At 35.4% G+C, this 26,975-nt stretch overlaps 1 long non-coding RNA gene across 2 annotated transcripts in view; it reads left to right on the forward strand.

Moving 5' to 3' along the window:
- LOC134516249 (uncharacterized) overlaps positions 1-26,975 on the forward strand; it is a 61,833-nt gene that overhangs the window by 5,349 nt on the left and 29,509 nt on the right. For both annotated transcript variants that reach the window (XR_010071262.1, XR_010071261.1), the window contains exons 2-3: positions 23,697-23,838; positions 25,967-26,078. This is a non-coding gene — a long non-coding RNA (uncharacterized LOC134516249). The remainder of the gene's footprint in view (positions 1-23,696; positions 23,839-25,966; positions 26,079-26,975) is intronic.

The following is a 26,975-nucleotide window of genomic DNA, read 5'->3' on the forward strand; positions in this document are numbered from 1 at the left end:
TATCCAGTAGTGAGTAGAGGGGAAGAACCTAACAAAAACCCAGTTGTGCACATCTTTCTCTTATGTCGGTATGTATGTGTTTTTGTAGAGCAAGGCTTTGCTGGTGCAAATATTGTTCCTAGAGATAGTTCACATCTTTTCACCTTACTACTCCAATAATTTTTTCAATTTTGTGGTCTGAGTTTTCAAATTTATTTTGTCTCTTCTTTCTTCTAGTAATTACTTTGTTTAGCTTTTGACTCTTTTTTTTCCCTTCATTCCCAGCGTACTGATCTAAATTCTAAAAGCTTTGAGAAGTATATATCCATGAAGTCCTCTTGCCTTGACCCCTTCCTGACTGCTGCTGGAAGTGCAGTTCTTCGTGGTATCCGTACATTTTCACCTGTCCTTATAGTTTCCATAGAAACTGGCCACAGGCTGTGTAAAGCCACTGATGAAGCAAGGAGGAAGGGATAAGCCTTTTAGTTCCTAAAATAGAATAATAAATGTAGGGCTGACAGCAAATCTCACTCTAATTGTCCAGGATGCGCACCCAGCAAAGTATGAATTCTGGCAGTGCTGTAGAGTTGCAGCCAAATAATATATATTATTCAAGGAAATGTATGCGTTGCTCAAGCCCAGCTGTTCTTCTCACACTGCCGTGGAGGGTCATCACATTCCCAAACCGACCTGTGGCTGGGCAAGCTGTTATGGAAGCTGATAAAGCTCTTGTGCCAGAAAACACCTCAGAATCACAACAGTTCAAACAAAAAGGCTGTAGGATGCTTTGGTGTTACTTTAATAGGGGAAACTCTTACTCTCCTCTTGCTTTTGCACAGGCTTGTGAAAGAGAATTTTTTGTCCTGGTGAACAAGATTGAATTCAGCTTGCTTCAATTCTGGGACAAAATCCAATTTTTCCTTTGAAAATAGGTGATAGTTATTTTCTCTGCAGCTTTAGAGTCTGGGTTATTCTTTTGAGGTGGTCAATGTGAATGTTAAGCACAGGTATTCTGCTCTGATTGCAATCTATAGAGAATAGGGTGAATGATCACATAATGTGCATGTAAAAGACAGGCTGATGTAAGCTGCAGCTGGGCAAACCTGCAGCTGGTGAATGTAGCAGAGACTCATCTGACATCCAAGCTCAGTCTTGGCAATTAATTTTTCTTCTGAACACTGGTGGGATTTTGGGTGGCTTTGAAGCGATACCACTGCATGCCCAGAACACTAAGGAGCTGGAAGCTTGAGTCTTTGTCCTTCTGTCTCTTGTCTTGCTCTCAGATTTAAGTTTCTCCAGTGGTAAGAAGTTACTAGGAAAAGGCCCATTCTGCTCTATTTACTAAAGCCCGAGTTTGGTAACTTCAAGATTTAACAGCAGACAGATTTAGCTATCCATTATTTTGGGGATGCGCATTTAATAGAAGGGTTAATGAACAAAATGTTCTATATACTTCACCGATTTCTTGATGGAAGGTGATGAAGGGCAAGAATGGCCCGTGTACCATCTCTGCACTTGCAGTATATGTTGCAGGCAGACATGGGCAAGCACAACTTGCTTTTAATGCCAACCAGAAGTTATGTGACTGTACCAGCATGGTCTTGAACTGAGGCTAACACTGAAACTTCAGGAGGCCTTATTAATTCAGGGCTGGTGTGATACTAACTGCAACCACATGGCTTTGGCCAGTGCGGAATTTGCCTCAGTGTCAGTTTGCGATGCTGCTTTTTTTCTGAGCCAGGCAGCTGTTCACTGGCAACTGGAATAAGAACACTGTGCTCTCAGTTCCCACAAGCTGCTGAACAGCTGTCAAGAGGAAGCTAATGTCTATTAACTACTTTTCCTGACTGCATTTGAATCGGGAACAACTTTGTATCCAGTTACCAGTTCTTTGCCACTGCTGATGCTAGACCTTCGTCTAATTTATAGCAATTAGTTTGGAATTACACATTGATTTCCTCACACTTGCTTTTTACTTAATTGTATTATAAATGAGAGAAGACTGCCTTCACGCCCCTTTCCACCAGTGCTATGCAACCTTTCTACAGTCTTAAATATTATATTTGTGTAGCCTCTGTGGTATATTTTAGTGAGTCTTATTCAACCTCTTTGCGTGTAATAAAACTCAGTAACAGTTTGCATTTGCCAGAATAGATTCCTTTTTCTTTTGGAATTACGGTGTTTTTAACATAATAATGAGAAAATTTTTAAAATAAATTCTAACCTACTAAATACAGTAATATTTTAAACTCGCCTTTTAATATATTTTACCTGGTTTGTAAGACTATGGAACTTAACTTGGAAAAAAGATTCTCAGCCGCCAAGTGGAAAAAATGCCATCAGTTTATTAATAAAGGAAGGTGTTACAGGTGAGATTACTGTGGTGCCATATTTATATCAGCAGTATGTGTTCACTGATCCAGTTCCTAATGAAAACAACAGATAGCACATATTAAATTCATCTGGCTGTGCAGATTATGCTGTTTTAAGTAGCTTTATTTTGAGACGTGTCTGCTTGCCATAATCTTGGACACCACTAATCATTTTTTTTCTACTAAATAGGCTCCAGGTCCAGTACTTTTTATCAGAGACTCTGTGGTTTATAATTGCAAATTGTTAATTTCTAACAATGCTTATGTGATGAGAGAATAGCAAAAAGCCCTGCAATTTTTTCTTTCATATTCATGGTTGAATGCAGAGAGTATAACTAGAACTTTTGAACTACTAAAAATATATCCATGGCCCATAGCTTTTGCTGTTCTGCTTCTTGAGATAGCTGATGGAATTTGTTTCCAAAGGACCAAGTCTGCTGTAATGATGTTCTGTAGCAGAAGATGGTTATTCTTTGTGAAGCCGGCTTTTAACCAGCTCCTGTCAAGAGATATTTGGATTGATAGAAAAGGTAGAAAGATGCACACATTACGGATGTTAACAGAAAATACTAAGCAGTTAGAGTAAAGACAACTTTATGTGTTCCAAAGCATTTTATCTGTAATAATCACCCCTTTGGAGAGGAGAATTATAATATATAATGTATTTATATTACATGGTGTGAAAGCTCAGAACTTCTCCTGAATCACAGCTGTAATACAATGCTTTTATTTATAATATCATCTTGTTTAAAACAAACGAAGAAAACCCCCAAAAACACTGGCTTTTTTTCACTGTTTAGAAATCCAATATTCAGCTTCAGTAAGTACTGCAACACGCTGCCTTTCTCAATGTACAGAATGTCTTGGATGCTGTGCAATTGTTTACAATCTATTATGGCAGTATGAAATGCAAATCTGGGACCATATTTATCAGTGCAACTTGCTTATTTCTAAAATTATTCCTGATGGCATAGACGTTTCTCTGTCTGCAGAAGTCTTTGTATTTGTGTACTTACTGAATTGAGGATTTAATAATGGATTTGGTGTTTTGGATGCAACTAAAATATATAAAAATAATGATAAATAGAAAACATGCATGAAGAATTACAGGACAGCATTGCAACTGGGGAAAACAACTGGAACAACAAGTATGTCTTTAGATCAGAGCTGTCCTCAGCCAGACCAGTGTCTCCTTTTCTCCATGTACAGTTTGTCCATGCAGTAACCCAACTGGTAGCAGTAGTTTCAGCACTGCAACTTGCTGCCTGTAGAGCTATTTGGAAATGGGGGGAAAAGGAAATGATATCGACAAATCTCCCAAGAGATTTGAAGGTAATGCAAGTGGAGTGAGGTCTGAGCCTTAGAAGGAACCCTGGTGGAAAACTATGGTTATGTATTTTCACATGACAAGCTTGAAAAATGAAACAGATGCAGAATTTGCAGCAGGATGTAGAAAGAAATGCTAGGGTAAGGAGAATCAACTCTTGGGAATATTCCCAACAGAAGGACATCTGTCCTAGGATTAGAAATCTGGACTATTTCACCTGAATAATTTTAATATATTTATAATTTATCCTTTTGGTGATCTTCAGCTTCCCTGCTCACTGTATTCTTTTGTAATAAGCCCATTTTTCCTCTCTCCCCTCCCCCTTTTTTCTTTTTTTTTTTTTTTTTTAAATATAGTGGTGTCTCACTGTTACATTGTATTTAACCAGCATCTTTGTATAGTGTAATTCACAGAGAAGATGAATTTCAGAATCTAAATGATTATATGTGTGTCAGAAATAGGAGTACAGCATTATTAAAGCAGCTATTCACGCTGCTTGGGCATCTCTTTTTCTTTTAAATGTAATGCTTTGCGTTTTGAATACTTACATTTTCATTTTAAAGATATTGTTTTACGTTATTTAATTTCTACAACTTTCATGAAACACACTTCACTAGGAAACTTTCCTTCATATCTAGTGTCTCTGTGTCATACTGCATTTTAAGCCTGGGACTTCTTATGTGAATCACCAAAAAATACACAGTCTTTCTTCTTTTTTTTTCCTATCCTTTCTTTATTCTAGTGTTTTGGCAAACTGTTTATCTGCTGATTTCATGTTGTTTTTAATGGGGATGCCTGTGTGAATCTTCTGAATTTTTTTTTTTTGGTGATGTACACCGCATCTATTTTTATTGGCTTCCTCTCCTTACAAGATTTGTACTGCAGAAATTTCTTTCCATCCTCAGATAGGAATATATGACTGCATCCAATTCAGATAGGGATGATACCAGAAAAAGAGGAGCAGAAGCTTGCAGTTTTTGCTGTGTGAAGCCTGCTCCAGAAATGATCAGAGAAGCAGAGGCTTCTGTATTCTGAGTGCAGTTACTGGCACAGGGGCCACTGTCAGTCCTGGATCAGAGGACCATACTCAGGTGAACTCTGATCCTTGTCGACTTTGCTTATGTGAGAGCTCCATTAACATTTCATATACATAACCTGAACAAAAATGATGAATACTTTACCTAAATAGGAAGAATATCACTTATGATAGAAGAGTTTCATTATTGATTTCCACTTGTAGCAGCTTTCTAAAGGGATTCTTTTACATGTAATTCTAGAATGGATATTGATGAAGCATGATTTCTTCATGTGAGTAAATAGTATGGTATGGACATGTTTAATCTCAGCTGTAGTAGCCTGAAAATATTATTTGTAAATTTTTTTTAGTTAAAGCGCTGGAAATGGGAAAGCTTTCTGCTGCATCATGTTTGCAATGGTGAAATGCGGAGAGTTCAGTTGTACCGCATATAAGCTGAGGAAAACTGGGGAAATAACGCCATCTACAGCTACCTCTGTAGTATTTCTTTCCTTACAGTTGTGGGGTTTTTTTTTTATTTTTTAAAAAAAAGTCTTTTCTACAAAACCACATAAAGAAATTCTGTTAGTACCGACGAAGGTCAGTAAATATTTTTAATCTTGTGTATATTGCCATGTTTTTCCACATATGCAGGCCTAACATTAAGAAAAAAATAATCCTATTGAGAATTAAATCCCTCTGAGTTTAAATTTTATTAGTTTTTTGTTTTTAGTTAGTATTTTCGGTTTTTCAGGTTGGGACGAAATTTGCTGCCTGCCCAGCCATCTGTGGCCACAAGGTATCTACTCCAGTTTTATGCAAATGCTCTGTCTAAATGTAAGAAAGATGTTCCTGGAAAGGCTGAAGTATGTTGAAGTAGGAAACTCAGAACCTTAACATGCCATCAATAAATACAATTCTAATAAAAGGTGTACATTGAGGAAAGCAATAGGGTGTGAATAATTGCATGCTTGGAGGTAACTGCTTTACCTATGCTTGCTATTTTTCAGCTTTACCTATGCTTGGAGGTAACTGCTTTACCTATGTTTGCCATGTATCGTCTCCCATCTGAATGCACGTGTCAAGGGAGAAACTGTGCTTCTTCATTTGTCTTCCCAGATTTCTCCATGGTATGAGCGGATGTACCAACTGGGAGCAAAAAGTTATGTGATCAGCATTTATCACTTCAGAGTTTTTGTGAAACAAAGATGGAAATGGCACAATATGTAGTAATAATTATTGTAACTATTAGCAATAATCATTCCAGGGGCTAGTTTAGCCTCTTTTTGAGGCTTGCTGGAGGAAAGCTTTGCTGCCTGTTTTTGAGACATCCTACTTATCACCCAAAAGTCTGTGTTGTCTCCTCACCTCTCCTACAGCTTCTGTAGGACATGGGTACTTTAGCTGAGGGACTCCCGCTACTGTTACTACTCTGTAGTCATAAACGAGGACACAGAACCAGGTAAGACCAATTACAATAAACAAAATGAGGATGTTCAAAAGCACCATCACCTGGTGTTTCTAGTTTACTGGGACTCTGTGAGGAGGCTGAACTGTGGCAGCCCCCTTTGCAGGAGGAATGTGAAATAAAGCTCTACTGCAGGCCAAGGACTGCTTTAAAAGGATGAAGCAAAGAAACGGGACAGATTAACTCTTTTAGGAGCATGCCTCCTCAGAGCCCACATGGGGCTGCAGTGGGCACTGCTGAGCAGAGTCGGTGCCTGGGGGAAGATGCCACAGCCCAGGTCAGGGCAGGCTGTGGGGGCCACCCTGCCAGGGTCCCTGAGCTGTGAACGTCTTTAGGACAAAACCTTAAGGCCTGAGGGTGGGAAGTGGCACGGGGAGGCTGAGGGGAAGGGAGAAAAAAGGCGATGGCAGCCATTGCGTCCTGAGGAGCGGCTGGATACTGCGTTTAGCGGTCCTGCACGCATCGGCCTGTACAGCAGCTCAAAGCCTTTGTACACGCCTGACGTGGCGGCTCTGGCAGCACCAGCTCCGAGCCCGTGAGGTGTGTTACCAGCGTCTGCGAAGGGCCAGGGGTGGCTCTTAGGTGTGTTGGGCACATAGGGGGCTGAATGTAATAAAAATATACGTGAGGAAGCAGTTGTATGTTTTGTTAGCTGCCAGCAAGTGGGGCATGAAGGGAAAGGTGTTAAGGTGGTGCAGAGCTGGTGGCTTGAGAGGTGCCTTTGAGTTCATAACAAACAGCTCTGTGCTGGGTAGTTTCTCAACAGCGTAAATTTACTTGTGCTCTGTTCTTCAGGAAGGTAGTCTCTGGTATTTGTCTTAGCTTGGAGATCACCATGCTTTGCATAAAAAACATATTCTAACCGCTCCCCTGCTCCAGATTGTACTCTTGTGAAGTAGGTGTGTCCTTCTTGAGTAGTGAGGTAACAGCATCTTTTCTTTAAGGTTAAAAATTATTTAAGAATTTCCAGCACAGCCTGAGGTATAAGTGAATTTCAAGTAGAAGTTAGTGTACAATGAGGTGTAAATATCTCTTACTGTGAATGTTTGTATTTCTTTGTAAAAAGGTTTTCTAACTTTTGTTCTTATGAAGACTCAGATGATGTAATTTAGCATATAAATAATATGATAGTATGAAGCCAGTTCAATTTTTCCATCTCCGCTAAGCCTTAAAATGACTTGAGGACTTTTCAGTGACTTGATAAATCCATTTGTAGCACATATACTTTCCTATTTGACTGCATTAACTTTTTTTTTGAGCTGTCTGTATTTCTAAAATATTACTAAACAATGTAAATATTAGTCCTTTCCCTATCCTCAGATGTGCAGCTACTAGGATATGTGATGACTCTGTACTCTTTTAAACCCTTTTTCAGCAGATTACTTAGAAAACTGTTATGAAAGTTTAGTATTCTTTGTTTTCTGGTAATGGTGGGATTAAAGATACAGTTTATAAACATAAAAACACTTAAGACCATAAGAGTTGTACTTAGGGTTAGGCAAGACATTTTCTGCTTTAAAACAGTTTTAAAAGTTTTAAGCTTTTTACTTTGACTTACTGAAAGAAAATATCAACAATGGTCAAAAGTGTATAAAATAATGATATATTATTTTCTTGGTTTCTTTTGCCTTTACTTTGATGTTGCTGCAGTTTAGAAATAAAGTGACAAGTAGATTGACAACTACTGGAGAACTTACAGGGCAAAGAGCTGATCCTTTTACAGGTGTGAAAATGTTAGCTAAAGAAACCAAAGACATAGGAAAAAGAGCTGAAATCTGAATCTTGTCCTTGTTGACTGGAAAGGAGCTTAAGGAGGTTCCCCCAGTGCAATCTCACTTCGTATATGTTTTGAAGGAGCTTTCTTAGAATTAGGTTGTTGGGAGAAGAAATCGCCAAGATAAGATCCCTGAGCAAGATTACGTTCACCAAAAAGTTTTAATGAAACTAATGTATGAAACCACTGACTGACTAACTATGGTGTGCAAACTATTACTTGCAATTTTATAAGTACTGAGAAAACAGGTGGTGGTGTATATGACACGTTTTTGAAGAGTTTTAACAGAAGCATTGGGAACTGTAGGGCTAGTAAACTTGGCTTCTGTATGAAGTCATTTTGTGGAATTTATGTGATAAAGGAGAGAGCTGTAGGCATGTGGGTAAGATTGATATATGGGAAAGACTGTGCAACTTATAAAAAGTGTCTTGCGAGCCTATTAGAGGCCTTTGAAAGGGCCAGTAAACAAGCAATAATTTGGATTTCATTGATGTATTCTTACAAGAGTTTACAGAAAGATTTTGGATGGTGTCACGAAAAGAGTTTAAATAATTTGAACTTCCATGTATCAAGGTTTAATAATTGTCAACAAATAGAAAATGAGAGAAATAATTGCTGGCTTTCCTATGTAAGGGAGTCTCACAGGAATTTGTTCTAGGGTCTCTGCTATCTAATATGCCCATAAGTGATCTGGAAAAAAGAGATGAGCAAGGTGGTAAAGTTTGTTCAGTGCACAGATTTATTCAAGATAGTAAAAATGAAGTCTTTTACGAAGAGCTGTAGAAAGACTTCATGATACTGCATGATGGAGTAATAAAATGTCAAGTGAGATTCAGTGCAGATAAATGCACTTGGGAAAACCAATCTTAATTTTCCGCATTAAAACCAAGGACACTGAATTACATGTGGCATGAGAGAGATCTTATAACACTTCATTCTAAGCAAATGCTAGCTCAAAGCACAGTAGCAGTCAAAAAAGAAAAAAAAAAGGCAACTAGACTACTAGGAATTATAAGAAAAGGGATAGAAAACAAACCATAAAACCTTATTATGCCCTTGCATGTATGACATAATCTGCCTGCAGGTTCATTGTTACCTGAAGTTCTGGTTACCCCTCTTCTGAAATTACGTTATAAAATTAAAATGCATAGAGAGAAGGACAACAAGGATAATCATAGATATGAAAAGACATTTTCTTAAGGAGTCATTACATAGATTAGGGTTCTTCATCCTGGAAAAGTTACAACCAAGATGATAGAAGTCTATGTAATATTGAGTTTCATAGAACAGATGAATGAGACGTGACTGTTCATGATTTTTTTTCTTCCTAATGCAAAAAACAAGGACTATCACGTGAAATTTTCGAGTGAAATGTTCAGAACAAATGGGTATATAGTTATGTGATCAAAGATTACACAAGTTGATGGAAGCAGGAATTCTGAAGAGGTATTAAATGTACTTTATTAGGAAGTTCTTTAGCTGCAAATTGCTAGAATTGGGCAGTATTAGGAGAAATATTGCGGCATGCTTATCCTTCCGCAGTAAATCAGCGAGGAAGATGGAAATACAGGGCAATGTGGACTTCTGGTTTGATCCAATATGGTCATTCTTGTGTGTTTATCTTATAGGAACAAAATGTGGCAGAGACTACAGCGGGTGTTTGTACAGCTTCTGGTACAACTGCTGTGTGTACAGCAGGGGAGGCTGCCACCGTGGCTGCTGCATGATCTTTCCTCCCTCTCCTGCTATGGAATCTGACCTGCCTGTTGCGATTGTGTGAGGCCTCACAGCTGAAGGGAGGCCCTGGTTTTAAGTTGGTGCCACATAGACTGCTGGTATTTTAGCTAGGGAGCATGAAGCAGGGATCAGGTGAAAAAGTCAGAACTGGACGTGACTCTTGTGAAATCTGCGGAGAGATGTGCTTTACGTTCTCCTCACTCCATCCTTGCATGATAAAATGTTGCAGTCCTGTTCTCCTTGGAATGCAGAAGTCTGATCTTCCTAATGCTTTCTTGAGTATTTCTAGACGTTGTATTGTATAGAGAGTTTTTGACCCTTTTTTTTTTCCTCTTATCTGCTAGCAAAGATAAATGTGTGGGAACAGTGTCTCTCACTACTGGAAGCTGAGCAGGGATGCTGTTTGCCTGAGGCAATACTTACTGCTCTCAAAGAAGACTGATGCTTGTAGCTTGAAATGGAACCCATCTTTAGATGTATAATTAAGTTCTTATGTCAAGAAGAAAAATGTAAATTCAGCTTTTTAAGCTTTAATATGTGGGGTAAACTTTATAGAACAAGAGCATAGCGTGACTCTGAAGTAGTATCAGTGCCAACAGCTACAAAATACATAAAACTATGCAACTGCAGAAAGAATTAGACTGTCTAAAGCATGGGGCTAACTGACAATGAATAAACCCATATTGTAGTTGTGCGTTGTGTAGTATCCTTTTTTTATTTTTTTTCTTACTGTACAATCATTTAAGATGATGCGTTTTTAAGACTATACATCCTGCTATATACATTCCCAAGCAGGAAAAGGTGATAAAGCTGTTTGCATTAAATTTTGTACTAGAACGATAAAATCACAGACATAGAATACAGTATTTCGTAAAGCGTCTTCACTGCTCTTCCTCATTTATCTTCTTTTTCCTGAATCTTCCTGCAGCTTAAATTATAATGGAAAAAGGTCAAATAACTCATTAAGTAATGATGTTACAAATAATAACTTTTACTTTTTTTTTTAGACATAATAGTTTGAAATTAGTGATGTGAATGTAAAAGGCACTTATCTTTGGCACTTCTAATTGATTATTGGTTGTTCATTTTGGAAATTGTGGATCACCACTGTGTTTTAGGAGGGCATAGTGGTGAAAACAATATGTTACAAAAATTGGCAGACGACAGGCTTTGCAGAATGGCATCTTTGTGTTTCAACTGAGATACATCGTGTTATGTGCTTCTGTTAATTTACTCTTTTACTGCATCGTTTTCCGTCATGCCTGCCATAATACCACATAAATGTGTTATGATGTGAGATATCATAAAAAAAAAGGAAGCTGCATCTGAAAACTTATGTTTAGTAAGGATGCTTATTTTAAAAGTACGCAGAAAATGCGTTTTCAATGGATGAGAGTTACAGTAGCAGCAACAATTATGAAGTTGTCTGGAAATCTCCTAAGACGTTCCTTCACCATTCATGTCTTAGGTCCCATTTAGAGTAGTAGAAAGTCAACTACTTGAGTCTTGTTTTCTAATTAATTTTCTTGGCAGAGAATTACTTTTTTTCCTGACATCTACAACAGGCTATTTTCACTGTTTTAAGAATTACCATGGAGTTCACTTGTAAAACCATATTAGTCCTCCAGAATGTATAAAAAAATTTAATTAAATAAATGAATGCTGTAACTTTTTAGTTATTAAGAGAACCAGTCTATCGGTTTTAGTTTGATATAATTGAGTATAGACATTTCTGTACATACAGCTCAATTATAACTAAAATGTTTGAACTGAAGAAACTGATACTGATTAGATTACTGTTTAGAACCTGGCTTGTTGAGGTCTTCATCAATGGTCTTTATCAAAGGTCTTTACCGTTATGGCATAAATAATAGTGAAATTGTGAATTTGGTTTTTACTCTACAATTGTATTCATTATTTTACTTTATTGAAACACTTTGGAATACTGACTAAAATATATCAGAATTTTAGACACAGTAATTTGTTGGAGGATGCAGATGAGAGATAATGATTTCTAGCTTCTTTAGATTTTTCCTAATTGAAATCAAGTAAAACAACTACGAAACAAGTAATCATTATCTACAGTACTTTAATATTATTGTCCACAGATTGATTGATTTTTTTTAATAGATGCATCTAGGCATCAGAATTATTTTGATAAAACTGCTATCATGTTCCTAGATAATTTATGGTAATGTTTTTTGGTTTGGTTATTTTCTTATATTAATATATCTTTAGAACATAAAAGGCAGTAAGAGTTTGCCAAGTAAGAGAAAGCACTTCAAAGAGATCAATACAGTTTTTCTAGGACCTGGCAGCTATAACCAAGCTCCTACAGCAGAGCTGGCTAGAAATAGCAAAAAGCTGAGAGAGTCTAAAGAGCACAGTCAGCTGGTATGCTAATTTTAAACGTCTATGTAATGTGAATTTCCTTTTTTCTAAAAAAAAAAAAAATCAAGCATATTACTGAACATTTGTGATGTTTTTATTATGCTAATATTCTGCTAAGCTGAGCCATGACAAGTGCAAAAACGATTGAACGTTTGCACATTCAAGCTTGTGTCCACAGTAAGCAAAACCTGCTTTTTTTAAAAAAACAAAACAAAAAAACCAACACAAAAACCCCACCAGTTTTTAAAGTTACCAAAATGTACTTTGTTCCATATGTCATCTGTAACCCAACAGATCCAAACAAAAAATATAGCGATTGATGCTAATTTATAAAGAAGTTTGGGAACTTTGTGGAGAAATGGATTTTGGAAGTTTAATTTGCATTAGATACAGAAGCTGAATAAGTGGCTGAGTTTTTTCACATTACTAAATGGTACGTAGGGCCAGGATACTGATACTATCTGGTGGTTACAAATGTCCTAATGCTGTTACACATTCTTGAATATGGTGGAGAAGCCAGAAGGGAACATTGCCATCTTTCAGTTGATTTAGATGGATATTAGTAATCCTATTAGCCATACCCCTCCACAACTTAATTGGTTTATGCTTGTGCAACAATGTGACACAGGTAACGACAATTGATGTCATTGGTCTGTGTGTGTAATGTTATAAAGTTACCACTGCTGTGGAATTACCTTTTGGTTCTGTAGTACTCTGAGGTTTTGTACCTCCTACTGTAAAGTGAAAGTGTGTAGTTTTTTGGTGTGGTGGTGGGGTGTGGTGGTGTTGGTGTTGTGTTTTTTTTTGTTTTTTTTAATATAGGGCATTTGATTACTTCAGGGATACTAATTTTCCTTTCATTTACCATGAGTAAAGATGTGTGGACAACCTATTATAATATATATAAATATATTTAAAATATATTTTTTTTATATATATATACACACATATACATTTATTTTTGAGCAAGCTGTAGACTCTATAAAAATCTGCTGAAAGGAAGATGATCCCTCTATTCCTTCTCCTGATCAGACTATGCATGTGAAGAAGCTGAGAATGACAGTCTTATAAAACAGTACCTGCCTCAGACACACACTGTGTCCAGCTTACTATCAGACACTATTTGTAGGTAACTTCTAATGACTCTCACATCACTGAAGATAAAACAATAAAACAATGTGCTAGTTTTGTTTTTTTAATGAAAACCCCCAACTAACCAACCCTTCATGCGCCCACCCCCCTCCCCCCCGCCAAGATTGTCCTGTTCTATTTTCTCATAGAATAACAAAAATGGAACTGGTGCCACTAGATTTCTGACTCTATGTAAGATGTTTCTGGAAGATATGGATGCAGATCTAACGAAGTCTCATAGTACCTGCTTCACTACTTTAGCTAAAAGACTAGGAAAAACCCTGTACCTCTGAAAGAGAGTTACTGTTCCCTTTTCTGTTTGGACGGAAAGGTAATGTAATAACAGCATACGATAATTCTGCAAGCAATACCAGAGAAGTGTAGAGGCTGTAAGAAACCTTACATTTTTTTTTTACAGTCACTACTTTTCTAAAATAAAAAAAACTATGAGAAAATTGATTAAAAAAAAAATAAAAATCAGACATACTTGAATTCTTTTAATCACAGAGAAAACAACTGAATTAAAAGAATGTGATTCTAATATAGTGTATATCCTGAGTGCTACCTTAAAAATAAATCTTTGTCACCCACTGTTTTATTTTTATTTGCCAATATTCCAGATAAATTTCCTGGATTTCGGCAATATTTTTTCTTAACCATAGGTCACAAAAAAAAAAATTTGAAGGAAAGAGATTTCCCCCTTGCTCTTTACTCCCTTCATAAGAGGCGTAATATATAAATACATATATATATGTATTGTACATATGAAACATAAATTGTCTTTTGAAGTGACGCAGTTCTTTGGTAGTGCTTTCTAAGATACCGGGGACTATTGCAAAAAACTCTTGAAGTTCTAGTATTTCATGTAAGATTTCAGTATGTGATTCAACCGGTCTCACAGACATTCTTAAATTCTTTGAATAAATTTTGTCATAGTTTTGTAATTTTAGGAAAGTAATGACTTAAAAAGTAATGAGCTTTGATAGTTCTGCTGTGTTTTCAGGATGTTAATAAATTGTATTATTTGTAATTATTCTCAAAGGCGTCAGACATTACAGTAAAATCTGGCAACTTTGGTATTAAAAATATGAGTCCCAAATCTAAAGCATCTGGCAAAGAAAGCTACCTGCTGAGTAGTTGTTATGAATGATAGGTTTTTGGCTGTGGTATTTCTGTTTCCCGTTTACAATATTTACCTCCTCATCATTCTCAACATTTTCATCTTTAATTAAAAGGGTATCATTGTAGGTCAGGATAGTGATGTATTACTGTGTTTTTCAGAAGGTACTTGGGATTTAATTAAATGACTCGGGCTAACAGAATAGTTGACACGTCTAGATCGGTTTGTGGCAGAAAAAGCTAATTTCAAAGTCTGTAGGTTACCACTTCATGTTTAATTCACTGGAGTTTTTTTGCACTGTATTTCTTACTTCTAGCTCAATTTACTACTTATTCAAAGAATTAATCATGTTTTTAAAAACTCTGACTGTTAAAACACTTTTAGATCTGAAAGCCTATATCTAATCTACATTGGAAAAAAATTTTTCTTTTAAGAGATAACTTTTGCAGATTAGCAGTTCTACTTTACACCTATCCCAAGAAGTGACAGATTCAAATTCTGTAAGCTGTGGATTATAACTCTTATGTTCTCATGCGAGATGTGAATTTTTACAATGTTGTAAAAAACCAGTTTTTTCTTTAATGTTTCTGTCACATCTTCTGAAACAAATTGCAGATTAATAGTGTCTTCCATTTGAAAGTTCTTAATAGCTGTTCACTGCTCCTTATTACAGATGATTCTGAAGTAGCAACATCAGCTATACATAGCATTTATGACAAAGGGGAGGCCTGAGCAATACTAATGGCATAGAGTGAATTATAGTTCATAATTAATGAAAATAAAAAAAATAATGAATTACTTCTTTTTGGTTACTCTTTTCCTGTGTAATTATTTTTCCAATAAATGCATTAGGGGGCAGCAGAGTCATGTAGTGATCCAGTGTGCAACCATTTCTAAGTATTTCATGCTAGCGCTTCAGTATTCAGCATTTTTGTTAGGAATCACATCTTCTGTGAATGCTGTTGCATCATGTTTTCTAAACACTGAATAAGCAAAATAAATAGTCTATAAGTGATCATATGTAGAATCTGTGTAGTTGTCTGTAATTATGGTAGTTATACAAATGGAGAACTAAGGCAAGGCAATTAAATGGTATACTGAAAAAGTGTTTGGGAACGTGAGAATTTCAATCCGAAGTAAGCATCTGATTTCTAGATTTGGATGATTTCAGGTAGTATTTTAGCTACCTGTATGCTTTATATTTTAAGAAGGAAGAGACAAAAATTTAAGAGAACTCATAGAATGTACAACTGGAGTTCTTATTCAGAAACAACTTTTGAATTTGAATTTAACTGGTGGTGTTAAAAGACAGCTTTTAATGAGAATTTAAAACGTTTTTGTGTTTTAAGGAATGTTGACCATTTCATCACTATTGAAAATCTAACAACTGGAGTATTTTGTTTTGAATTCTGGTGTGAGTGCACAAGAATTTCAGAACTCTTTGCATCCATGCAGAGCTCTCCACCAAATTCCTTTGTAAATACCAATTATTAATGTTGTTATGGAAGAAATAATACCAAATACTGGTACAATGGAGCTTAAAGAAACTGTGTAAGAGAGCAGGAAACATCTGTCAGATCTGGGGTCCTATAGACTGTAAGATGTCTTGATCTTTCACCATTACGGCTTTCATTTAATTTATTTTCAAGACTGGTAGTAATTAAATAAGGTTGGCTACTTCTGAGTAGTTATCCTATGTAAAAGGATTAAAAAAAAAAATCATAAGGTTCTTTAAGGACTTGAATTTGCCTAATCTATATCTTGAATTTGTTGGAAAAAATAAGGCTTTTGAGGACAAAGAGGAGCTTTGTTTCTCTCTGTCAAGGGAAATAATGAACACCTTCATGGGAAAAGATAGGCATCTCTCAAGAATGTAATTATTAGTTTCTGTTTAAGTAACTGACCCATAACCAGAGCAAAATGTTTGAGTGGCTCAGTACTTTCTAACTACAGTCCTTACTGTAGATTATTTTAGCAGTTGTTGCTGTGTCTCTTACTACCACTCTTTTTTATGGATAGGTTATAGAAATGTTGTAGTATGGTCCCGTTTAGTTTTGATTTGTCTGTGTTTCTTGTCTAGTTCCTCTTGGTTTCTGTTCGTAGATGTGTGGTGGGTTGTGGTGTGTGTGTGTGTGTTGTGGGTTTGTTTTGTTTTTTTTAAGTGTCAGATTTCATTGCCCTGCTTTTTCAGTTGGGTTTTGGATTTGAATACAGCATTGAAATACTGGTCACAGCCTGAGATCATATTTTTAAAGCAGCCGAAACTAAGGGTTAGAATGGAAAACACTTAAGTGATTCATTGGAGGCTATTTGTTCATATGTTGAACATTTTGTTCTGTATCTATTTGGTTTTAATAAAATATTTAATTTTTCTTGAAATGTTTCTGATTCTGCTATGGGTAGAGATAATCATGCCTGAGTCTTGTCATCCTCCTGTTTATCTTAGAATTGGACAATTTTTCTTTAATTCTAAGAACTTGTTTGCAAGATTATACATCTTCATAGCCAAAACCTACTGCAGGTGCACATTTATCTTAATACTTATTAACTGATCCCATTGATCATATAATACTTTGTGTGTAGATATATATGAGCAATAATAGCCACCAAGTCTGTCAGGGACACACACCAAAACCACAAAACTAAAGAATTATCATCCTCAGGAGAGAAAGGGCTTTCAAATACTCTGAAAACAATTCTGTCTTCTAGGGTTTTTGACAGTGCTTTCTTGTTAGCAAAAAATATGTGATTACACTTTTATTTGTTTAATATAAATTTGCTTAAATAAAAACATTATACAAGCTTTAATAATTTAATGAGATTTCACAGTTAAAATATAACAGCACAACAAGAAACAACACAAAAGATGGATACGATATGTAAGTTCTTAAGTGGATAACAAACTATTTTTAGTGTTCTTTCAGCTCTTGCAACAGCTGTTTTGGCCTTGTCTTTTCCCTAGAGAAGTGACTGAGTATGTGTAGTAATTGTTGTGTTGAATCTTTATTTTTATTTTACACAACAACTATTTGTAGATTAGAGCTCCCTCATTGTGCCTCAAAGCTCAATCCACTCATCTAAGGTTCCTCAAGTTACTGCTTTTTTTCTTACTATGGGTACATGTTTTGGACAAGCAATGAATTCCTGAAGCATGCTTTCACTGTCAAACAAATGTAGGCCTCAGTCCAGCAAAGCACTTACATGTTAGTAGTTAAATATATAGTTAACTGTTGCATCTGACTGCAGTAGGACTGCTTACATATTTTAAGCTACGGACATACTAAAGTGCTTTAGTGGATCGATGCCCACATGTAAATGCCAAGGAAGAGCAACAAATCTGCATTATGTTACTGAGCTAGGCCCTCTGATACAGATATAGATCTGCAAAGTCTTCAATTAAAAAAAAAAAACCCCAAACGTTAAAGTCTTATTTTTATAATGCAATTATTTTAGCTATTTAAACATGTGCACTCTATAATTATTACAGAATTAGTTTAAAAAACCCAGTTGTTCATTTTCACTTGCTCTTATGGTGAGTATTACCATGCTTTGATAGATTGGCAGTTGCTTTAAGAATGTGTAAGGACTGGTGTATCAGGCTGGGACCTTGGGAGTTTGGCAGATTTAGGGCTGCTTGCCCATAAAATATGGTTTGGAGGGAGAGCTGGAGGAAGTGAATAGTTCTGTGGCATAAAGTGAGAAAATAGAGTGTTTGAACCAGAGCAGCAGTATCGAGAGGTCTGTGCTGAGAGAAACTTCCTTAGTTAAAATGTTATAACCCTCAATGGTGTAATTGTGTTAGGGAGTTTGATATATTGTTCTGGGAAAGATGAAAAATATTGAAATGAGATTATTTTTAAAAGGTGTTTTATTTAAAAAAAATAAATTGAAAAACAAACCATTGAATAGTGTTATGCAAGATGTTAGTGAGGTGTCCACTAAGACTAGATAAGCACTGTAGGTATGTAATACATCTGCATACATCAGGCAACTGGATCTCTAGTCTGACTCAAGCTGTTTCATCAATGCACATAAAGTTTCAGGTAGTATTTCAAAATATGAAAAATACGGCCTTTTAAAACAGCATGTGTAATCAGCCTAAATCTGCTTTACAGAGCTGGGTGTTCAAACTAAAGTGTACTGCTGGAGTCTGACACTGATATATTAGCTAATGTTGGTAACATGCTGGGAACTACCTGTGTGCTGTACCACTGGAAGGCAGTCCATTAGTGCTTGAATTAATGCACTCAGGGACTTTTAATTCTTCACAGAATCTATTTCCATATTTAATTACGGGAAAGTCATAGAAAAAAGTTACAAAGCACCTTCTTCATCCATTTCATTGTCAACGGGAGTGGTGATTAGTAATTCTTCTTCAAGTTATATTGCAGTGTTCACTTAAAATAATGCAGCTCCTTGCTGAGTTTGCTCCAATTAAGCCATATTTTATTTGCTAATGACTTACCAAGTTGACAATGACCTTGAAGTTGGTATTGTCAACACTTCTTGGCATAAAGAGCTAAATGATTTAGAGTTATTACGAGTGCATCAATTTATTCTTTGGTCTTTGTCAGTATTTTTAAAAAGCTTTTTAATTCCATTACAGATATGATACTTTACCTGAATAATATACAGGTTAGTAAGTTAAGTAACAGTCCATTTATATTGCTTTTACTGTGGATTTTGAAGACTGTGTATATAAGACAACATTTTACTGTTTTGACTTTGAAAAAGTGTACTAAACTGGGTCATCTTTATAACTGTGTAGTTTTAATCACTACAAATGCAACTTATTACTGTCACATTTCTGTTGGCTGGAAGTCACTTATATAAATGCATTTATAAATATTTAGATATTGAATTTCACTGTTTCAGAAGTTATACTTTATCATGGTCTAATTTATTTCGCTGTATGTTAAAAAAGGCTACTAGTATAATTGAACAGAATAAGATGTTATGAATTCTTTCTGGTACTTTAAAATGAAGATGAATGATAAAATTACACTTATATAGTTTAGAACCTCGTATTTACAGTTCAGTAAAACCACAAAAAGCCCATGCCTTTAGATTTAACTTACAGTGGGCTAGTTTGAGATTTTAGGTAATCACAATATTTGGCACAAATGAGTGCAGTAATGAACTCTGTTTTGTCACCAAAAATATTCCCGATCTTTTCAATTTGTTCTTTTTATCATTTCTCGTTTTGGAAGCTGATGTTGCATGCCATCTTAATCAGATGCATACATAGTCATACTGCCAATTCATGAACATTATTTGCTGGGAACTATCATTAGTTCCTCTTTCCTCACACTTTTATGTTAGATTATACCTGTCTTCAAGGGAAAAACAACAGCAAACAAACAAACAATCAAAAAACCAAATAAACCCCTAACCTTAGTGACTTCAGAAAGAAGTAGGTATCACTACTTTAAAAAATATTTTATGTTAAGTTTCATGTTTGGATTTGATGCTTTTAGATTGTATTATATTTTACTTGTTAAGAATATCGTTCAATATGCTGAAAATACTACTTACTGCATGCCACTGTAAAAACAGTGATCAAACTAACATCTTTCCTCAAGCAGATCGTAGGAATGTACTCCTTTTGTTTTGCCTTCAAGAATTGAGTTACTATGCCATAAAAATTGACTTTAATGGAGTCATCATGTGCATATACCGTAACTGAGAAATCGTATGATCTAATTACTGTAACCTGTTTCTTTCTTAACCCTAAATCTCTGTTCTCAGTTTCTGCATGATGCCTAATAGAATATTATACAGGCTTTGGGCTGTTCAATCTAGGGATTGTGAGGTGCCTAGGATCTTTTGAATAATGAAATGTTGAATTATAGCGTCTATATGTGTAGCTTCCTAGGGAGTAGCAGGCACAGATTTCAGTTCAAGATCTTCAATCATGTACATAAGTTTAAGTATAAAAATTATTATTATCTTTTTGTGTTAAAAATGCCTTTTAACATCACTTTGATTTTACAGTAAATAGAGTAAATTGTGCTGAACATTCTTCTGTAGATGTGAGAGTATGGTTAGAAATGCCAGTGATCTGACTGGGTGATGTATTTCTACAGCAAAGTTTTCTTTCGTATTATTTTTACTTGGAAACAGGCTCATTTGAATTTGCAAGGGATTGGAATAAATAATTTTCCTTGAGACTACATAGTGTGTCTACTGTTTTAAAAGCAGAGATTGCTTCTGATGTTTTGTTCAGGATTTCCGTTTTTCATCAGAAGATCCTTACTCTTCAGTATAGGCAGCTGTGGTATTTGAAGTTGATCACAATTTTGAAATGTTTTTTCAGTGATGTAAGGCTCACTACTCTGTAAGTATGGTACACCTACAAAAAAGCATCATCTGCATAAAATGAGAATGGCTATGACTTTTTTGTTTGTTTTTTTAGTTTGGATTTGCAAAACATGGAATATTTTATACCTTGTGGAAATACATACTTTTCATTATCACAGAAAGTAATGGTATGATATTAACAATGTTTAATGCATGTTTTTAAATGTACTACTCTTGTTCTGTGTAAAGCTCATCTACTTGTCAATTGCCATCCCCGGAAAAGAGAAGCAAAAATGTACAGATTAAATCATCTCATAGTAAAATGACAATCTGCATATTTTATTCTCCTTAACGGGCCTTTATATTTTTACAGTTTATTATTAGTAATTTAATCTCATTTGTCTAGACACACAAGCTGACATCCTTCTAGGTGGGATTCAGTTTGGAGTTCATTTCACATTTTTAGCTGCCAGATAAATTAAGTATAACTGATGTACGGCTGCTATCTGCTCGACACTTTCTCACACCACAGAGGAGATGTTGGAGATCGGGCCATCCAACTCCTGAAGACCCCCACCAGTGTGGTTAGAATGTACAAGACTTTTCCTGCTGTGCCAAGGTTTTGTTCCATTAATAATAATATCATGCTATTGCTTTATTAGTATCATAATAAAAGGTAGGTAATTCCACAAAATTAACCATATAAAAAATTCAATATGCTTATCCATATTACAGACTTCAAAATAAATTAGATTTCTACATGATCTAATCTGTCACAATTTAAACTAGTTTTAAGAAGTCCATTCTGTATGTATCTGGACAATATTAACTTTTTTCTATCATGCATAAACCAGTAATAAATAGTGCCTTATAGAGCCACTTGATGGTGCTGTCACCCTTTTACTCTGGAAATTCAGTTTTGCTGTCATGCTTCCTTTATAATAGTGAGCATCTTAAACTGCTTTATGTGGTGAAGAAGGAGGAACTGTATAATCAAGGAAAAAAAAATGTTGTTTTCCTTTCTTTTCTCTTTTTTTTTTCTTTTTTGCCAGGAAAAGGTAACATGTTAAGAAAGAAATCTGTAAGCCTGTGAATTTTTATCATAAGAATGTATACAGTGGGTATAGAGAGATAATATACATGTGGAAAAAAAAAATCTAATCTGAGGAAGACGCTAACTGGTATTTTCATGATTTTGAAGTTATTTGTGCATAATGAAGAAAAAATATGACTGAGTTGTTTTTCTGAGATGGTAGCAAAGGTGGTTGTTTTTTTTTTTCCAAAATAACAGGAAGATGATGCTCTTTGAACAGAAGCTGAGTATGGATGGCCAGTCTTATTCCTAGTTTGTGTGTCTGAGAATGTTCTCTCTGTGGCAGATGTGTCAAATTTGTTAGAAATGATGTGAAAATTGCTGTGAATTCTGCTGTTTGGTTTAGAATTAGTAAGTGAAATTTTAGATATATAATGTATTAGCTGAACTGGTTGTTTTCTGATCTCTAGAGACACATTTAGTTTACAGGCCATGTTAATGTTTTTGTGTGGTGCGTATTTAGCATGGTTTTGATTCTTTAAGCAAGTAATAATGCAATTGGGAGAGAAATTTTGGGTAAGTGAGATAATATTGTGTCTGTGAGGTATTTTTCATTGATGTTTCTTTGTACCATCCCAGTAAAAGCAGCTTTTACTGGGGAACATGCATATCCTGTTTAGTTCTTCATTAGGAGTGTCTCATTTTCACTGTTTTTTGTTATAAAAATTTTTATTTTTGAATTGAACTTTCTGAATTAAAGTACTCTACCTATTGATTTTCATACTAACCCCTGTAAACTCTGCTACAAATTCCAGTAGTTTACCGTTGGTGTTTTTTTGCGTGATTTTAATTAATACAGGGTGGCCTTTAATAGTCTGGACTGAATTTCATATAAATATATATATATATATATATGCATAGAGTTGAACATAAAGCTGAAAAAGTTAGTAATGAAGTGAAAGGGAATATTTGTACAGATTGTTGAGTCAAAGTAGACGTCTTCTATGCAGCTTAGTATATTTCCTTCAGCCATTTACAACTGATGACTACTATATAAATGTATTCATATTGGAAACAGGCAATTTAGACCCCAACTGGGTGGGGTGGGGAATATGACACAAGCACATAGTAGAACAAAATGACACTATATGAACATAAAACTTGAAATTTTTTTATATACCTCATGTTAAATGGAACTGTTGCTTCTGGTCTAACTTCCTTAAAATCTGTTGAATAGAACATAACTGGATGTGTGTTTGACAGCTTGAAAGATGAATATGTAGATGTGTGCAGAAAGTGTAATTGGACAGATGAGTGGTCCGTTGAGCAGGGTTGTAGCGCTGAGGTCTGTAACTGCTTGATGTGGACAGTGATAACCTGAATTTTGTTACACTGGCCATTTTTATGCATTCTGGTCCATATAGCTTGAAACTAAATTGTTATTCAGTACTTTCTTTCCTATGGCAATCATCACTGCATCTGTGGGAGAGATATCCGTGCTCTGCTTGATGTGTTGTGTATGGCTTAAGAAGCAGTTCTGTATAGGAATTCAAATGAAAAATCTAACTTTTATACGTGAGAAAACGCTTTATAAAAAATGTTTCTACAGTCAAATATGCTGTCTGGAATCAGAAGGTGCCTACCTGCTGGAGTGCACTGAAGTTGTAAATCCTCAATGCTCTCTTAGTTGATAACTGAAGTTATTGTTCTCTGTAGTGACATCACGATGTCATCAGTGAAACAAACCAATGTTATTAGGGAATTGTTAGTTTCACAACTGCTATTTGTAGAGAACAGTGAGACTGAGGGGGTTGAGGGTGTAGCGTTCATGTGAGTCAGGAAATATGGTGAAGACCTGCTTAGTGGCCTATGCAATGTGATAAAATTAAACCACTGCTTGGTTTGTATTGTAATTATGATATATCTAGCAAATGTCTTCCCCCTCCCCCATTATATATTTTAGCTGTACTTTGTAGATAAGGCAAAAATGTGGCCAAGAAATTGGAAAATTCTTTGGCTTAATTTTTTTTTTCCTTCCCTTTACATTAGGATGTTACTTATTCTGCCCTGAACTATAGAGGAATACATGTTAGTAATTTAACTGGGAAACGTTGTGAGTTTAAATCTCAAGAAGGATCAGGACCTGGGCAATATGAAGTAACTCAGAAAATAACAATTTTGGAATAAACAGGTAAAAAAAAAAGTTATGTTTATTCTTTAGAATTAATTTGTTATATTTTTTGGTTTTATATGCATTGTGCTAATATATTTTGATTATTTTACAGTTTTAGCCTTTCAGTTTGCAGCAATCGGGCTCATTTGCTGTTCCTGAACTCTTATGCTTCATGAAGACTTTCACATATGCAGATATTTCTGCTTGTTTCACTGGAAACGTAGTCCTTACAGTTATTAATTTTGCTGTGGTTTCAGGGCAGTGAACACATTTTTAAAGGTTTATTTTACTGAAAGCCAATTTACTTCACACTTGATAGCTTGTAAAAAAAAAAAAAAAAAAAAAAAAAATCTCCTTTTGGTAACATGGTTGAGCTCTTGATTCATCCAGGCTGGTCTTCTGCCACACTTGATAGCCTTTTTGCATATTAGAATGTACTTTGAGGAAAGTGTTCTTGAATATCAATCAGCTCCGCTCTCCTGAGCCCCTTGGCCATTCACAGCCATGCCCTATGGGATACAATCAAGCGGATCCCTGAGCAAGTCAGACCTAGGAGTGGTGGTCTGCCAGGCTTGTTAGTGATGAAAAGGGACAAATTCTTTGGGGATGTGAAGGTCGAAGTGGTGGTGGAATTTAAGATCCTGAGAGCAGTGTGCAAGGCAAATAGTAAAATTAATCTTTATTTAACTAATCCTTAATTTAGCCCCTTCTCTTGACTTCCAAATGGTTCATCATCAAAAAGGATGTAGGGAAGTATCTTTCCTAGTTGAGCTTATAACTTTGTGTTGAGAGGAAGGCATCTCACTTGTGTCTGTAACTTCCTGTAGAGGTGCTCATTAAGGTACTGCAGACTATGTATTTCTACTACTGTGCAAGTGCTCACTAAGGTACTAGAAAATATGTGTATGACCATACTTCCTCCTCTGTGTGTCTTATGAGTATAAATGACCAGATTTAACTTCTTTTAAAAACAACAACAACAGGACTTCACCGTTCAGATTGTATATCCTGTTCTCAAACTTAAAGTGAAACAGGAAGTTAGCATGAAAAGTTTGGGAAAGACAAGATTTTAGAATCTCTTTCAATGGTTGTGCTGGCTGGCTTAAGAAGCAATGTGGTCAATATGCTGTCTGATGTCAATTGTGTTTGTAGGCAAGTAACAATCTTGTTATAAAAGGCAATTAAGTATGTAACTCTGGCCTATGACTGCAGAGCACTGCCAGTTTGCATCTTTGTGATTCTGCTCTTAAATGCTTAAATTGCCTATTCCTGGTGTAGGCTATTACACTTTGTATGTGTTTTTGTTTTACGAAGCATTAGTTGATGTTTGTGCCTGAAAGATGAGTTTCTACATGTATTTCAGAGACCTGGGTCTGTGGAACTTCTGAATAAAGATAAAAATAACAATTACTTATGTCCATATACTTAAATAATCAACTGATTAGGGACTAAGTTTTCAGACTACAGATGTAAATTAATTAGAAATTGAAGAGAGAAATTTTAAAAATAAACTTCAACATGTGTTATTTGTAGGCTGGTTGGTCTTAATTTGCTATGCAAGCATCTGTCATGGTTTAAGTCCTTTCCAGTGTCTTCACCAGACTTATTGGAGTGTCATTTGAAGTAGTGATAAAAACTATTTGTGTATTTAAAGTGATTTCCTTTGAAAGCCTTTTTCCTAAAATCAGTCATAAAAGGGCTCTCTAGAGAGTTGCTGTTACCAAGAGAATTTTCGAAATTTGTGACGTAGGTCGTCTTTGGCTAATTTCAGTTTTAAATCTTATAATTAGAGTATCATAACTTACTCGAAGCTTTGTTTTCCATGTGTTACGGTATTGTATCTCAAAAATTGTATGTTCTCTTTTCTGTATGCTTTTTGGTTTTTTTTCCATTGAGATGTTGTTAGAGTCATCCTGTGACAACTGCATGATTTTGCCATTATTGAAACATGATTTGTATTGCTTCTTTGGGTTTACAGCATAATTGTACAATATCGTGGGACCCCTCCCATTAGCGAGTAATCTTAGGCTTTCATTAGTTATTGCGAACAGCAGCTGTTTGTAATAGGAGAATAGGCTTTCACTAAGTGTATTTAGATAAGCATTTAAAAATGAAGACTCATAAATCTTTCCTTTAACTTCTGAAGGGAAACTGCAGTGCATTATGAAAACATCAACAACAAAAAAGAAGGCAAGAAAAAATATGACCTCTTCATCCCACAGTACCATGAAATAATAGAATTACAGGAAGAAAAGGAGGTAATGGCATTTCAGCTTTTTCCTACTATTTGAAAACTAATTTATACCTGGATTTCAGGTATAAGGCTTTTATATGCAGGATGAAAAAAACACTGCAATTCATGAGTGTTTTTTTTTCTCTCCTATTTCTCCGTAAATCCTGCGGAATAATTTAAGAGCATAAGCTTTTTATACTCTGTAGAAATCGTGAAGCTGAGTATTTTCTCACGCTTTTTGAATAGTATGTCAAAATTGAAATCAAGTGACTCCATAATTCCTCTCAGAATTCATCAAGATTCAATAAATATACATCAAAACATATTTAGAATAAATTACCTGTACTATTGTTTTTGTTTAAAGTATATTTTAAACTGAATAAATGGAATATTTCAGATGTTTTGTATAACACGGCAGAATTTTGGAGCCTTTAGGTGTGCATGCAGAAAGTTTAAGCTACAGGCAATTGCTTTAACTTCTATATATTTTTTTCTTATGTAAAAATGCTTTCTTTTTACATATGCTTTATATATTTATATTTTTAGAGATTGCAGTTAAAGAAATTTAAAAAAATCAGTGCTTCACTAGATCCAACTGCTTTTTCTCTTTTGACTGAGTTTTCCATGTGTCCAGCAAAGTGTTTCAGGTGTGAACCCTCTTGGTTTTGTATGTTTTTAGTTTTTCTACTTTCACTCAGTGTCACTACAAAGAATTGTAAGGTAAATGGGATAGATGCTACCAGTTTGTGCTGATAAGTGATAGGAGAACACCAAGCGTCATTTTTCAAACTTGTGAGCACTAGAAGTAACTAATTGCATTTTCATTAAACAAGTAACTGCCATTTCTGGATCAAAGGACAGAAACATTCATAGTTCTGAGAGAAAGCTGCAAAGAATTTATTTCATGCATGCGAAAAGTTTT

Source organism: Chroicocephalus ridibundus, chromosome 5, assembly GCF_963924245.1.
Source record: "Chroicocephalus ridibundus chromosome 5, bChrRid1.1, whole genome shotgun sequence".
Taxonomy (NCBI): domain Eukaryota; kingdom Metazoa; phylum Chordata; class Aves; order Charadriiformes; family Laridae; genus Chroicocephalus; species Chroicocephalus ridibundus.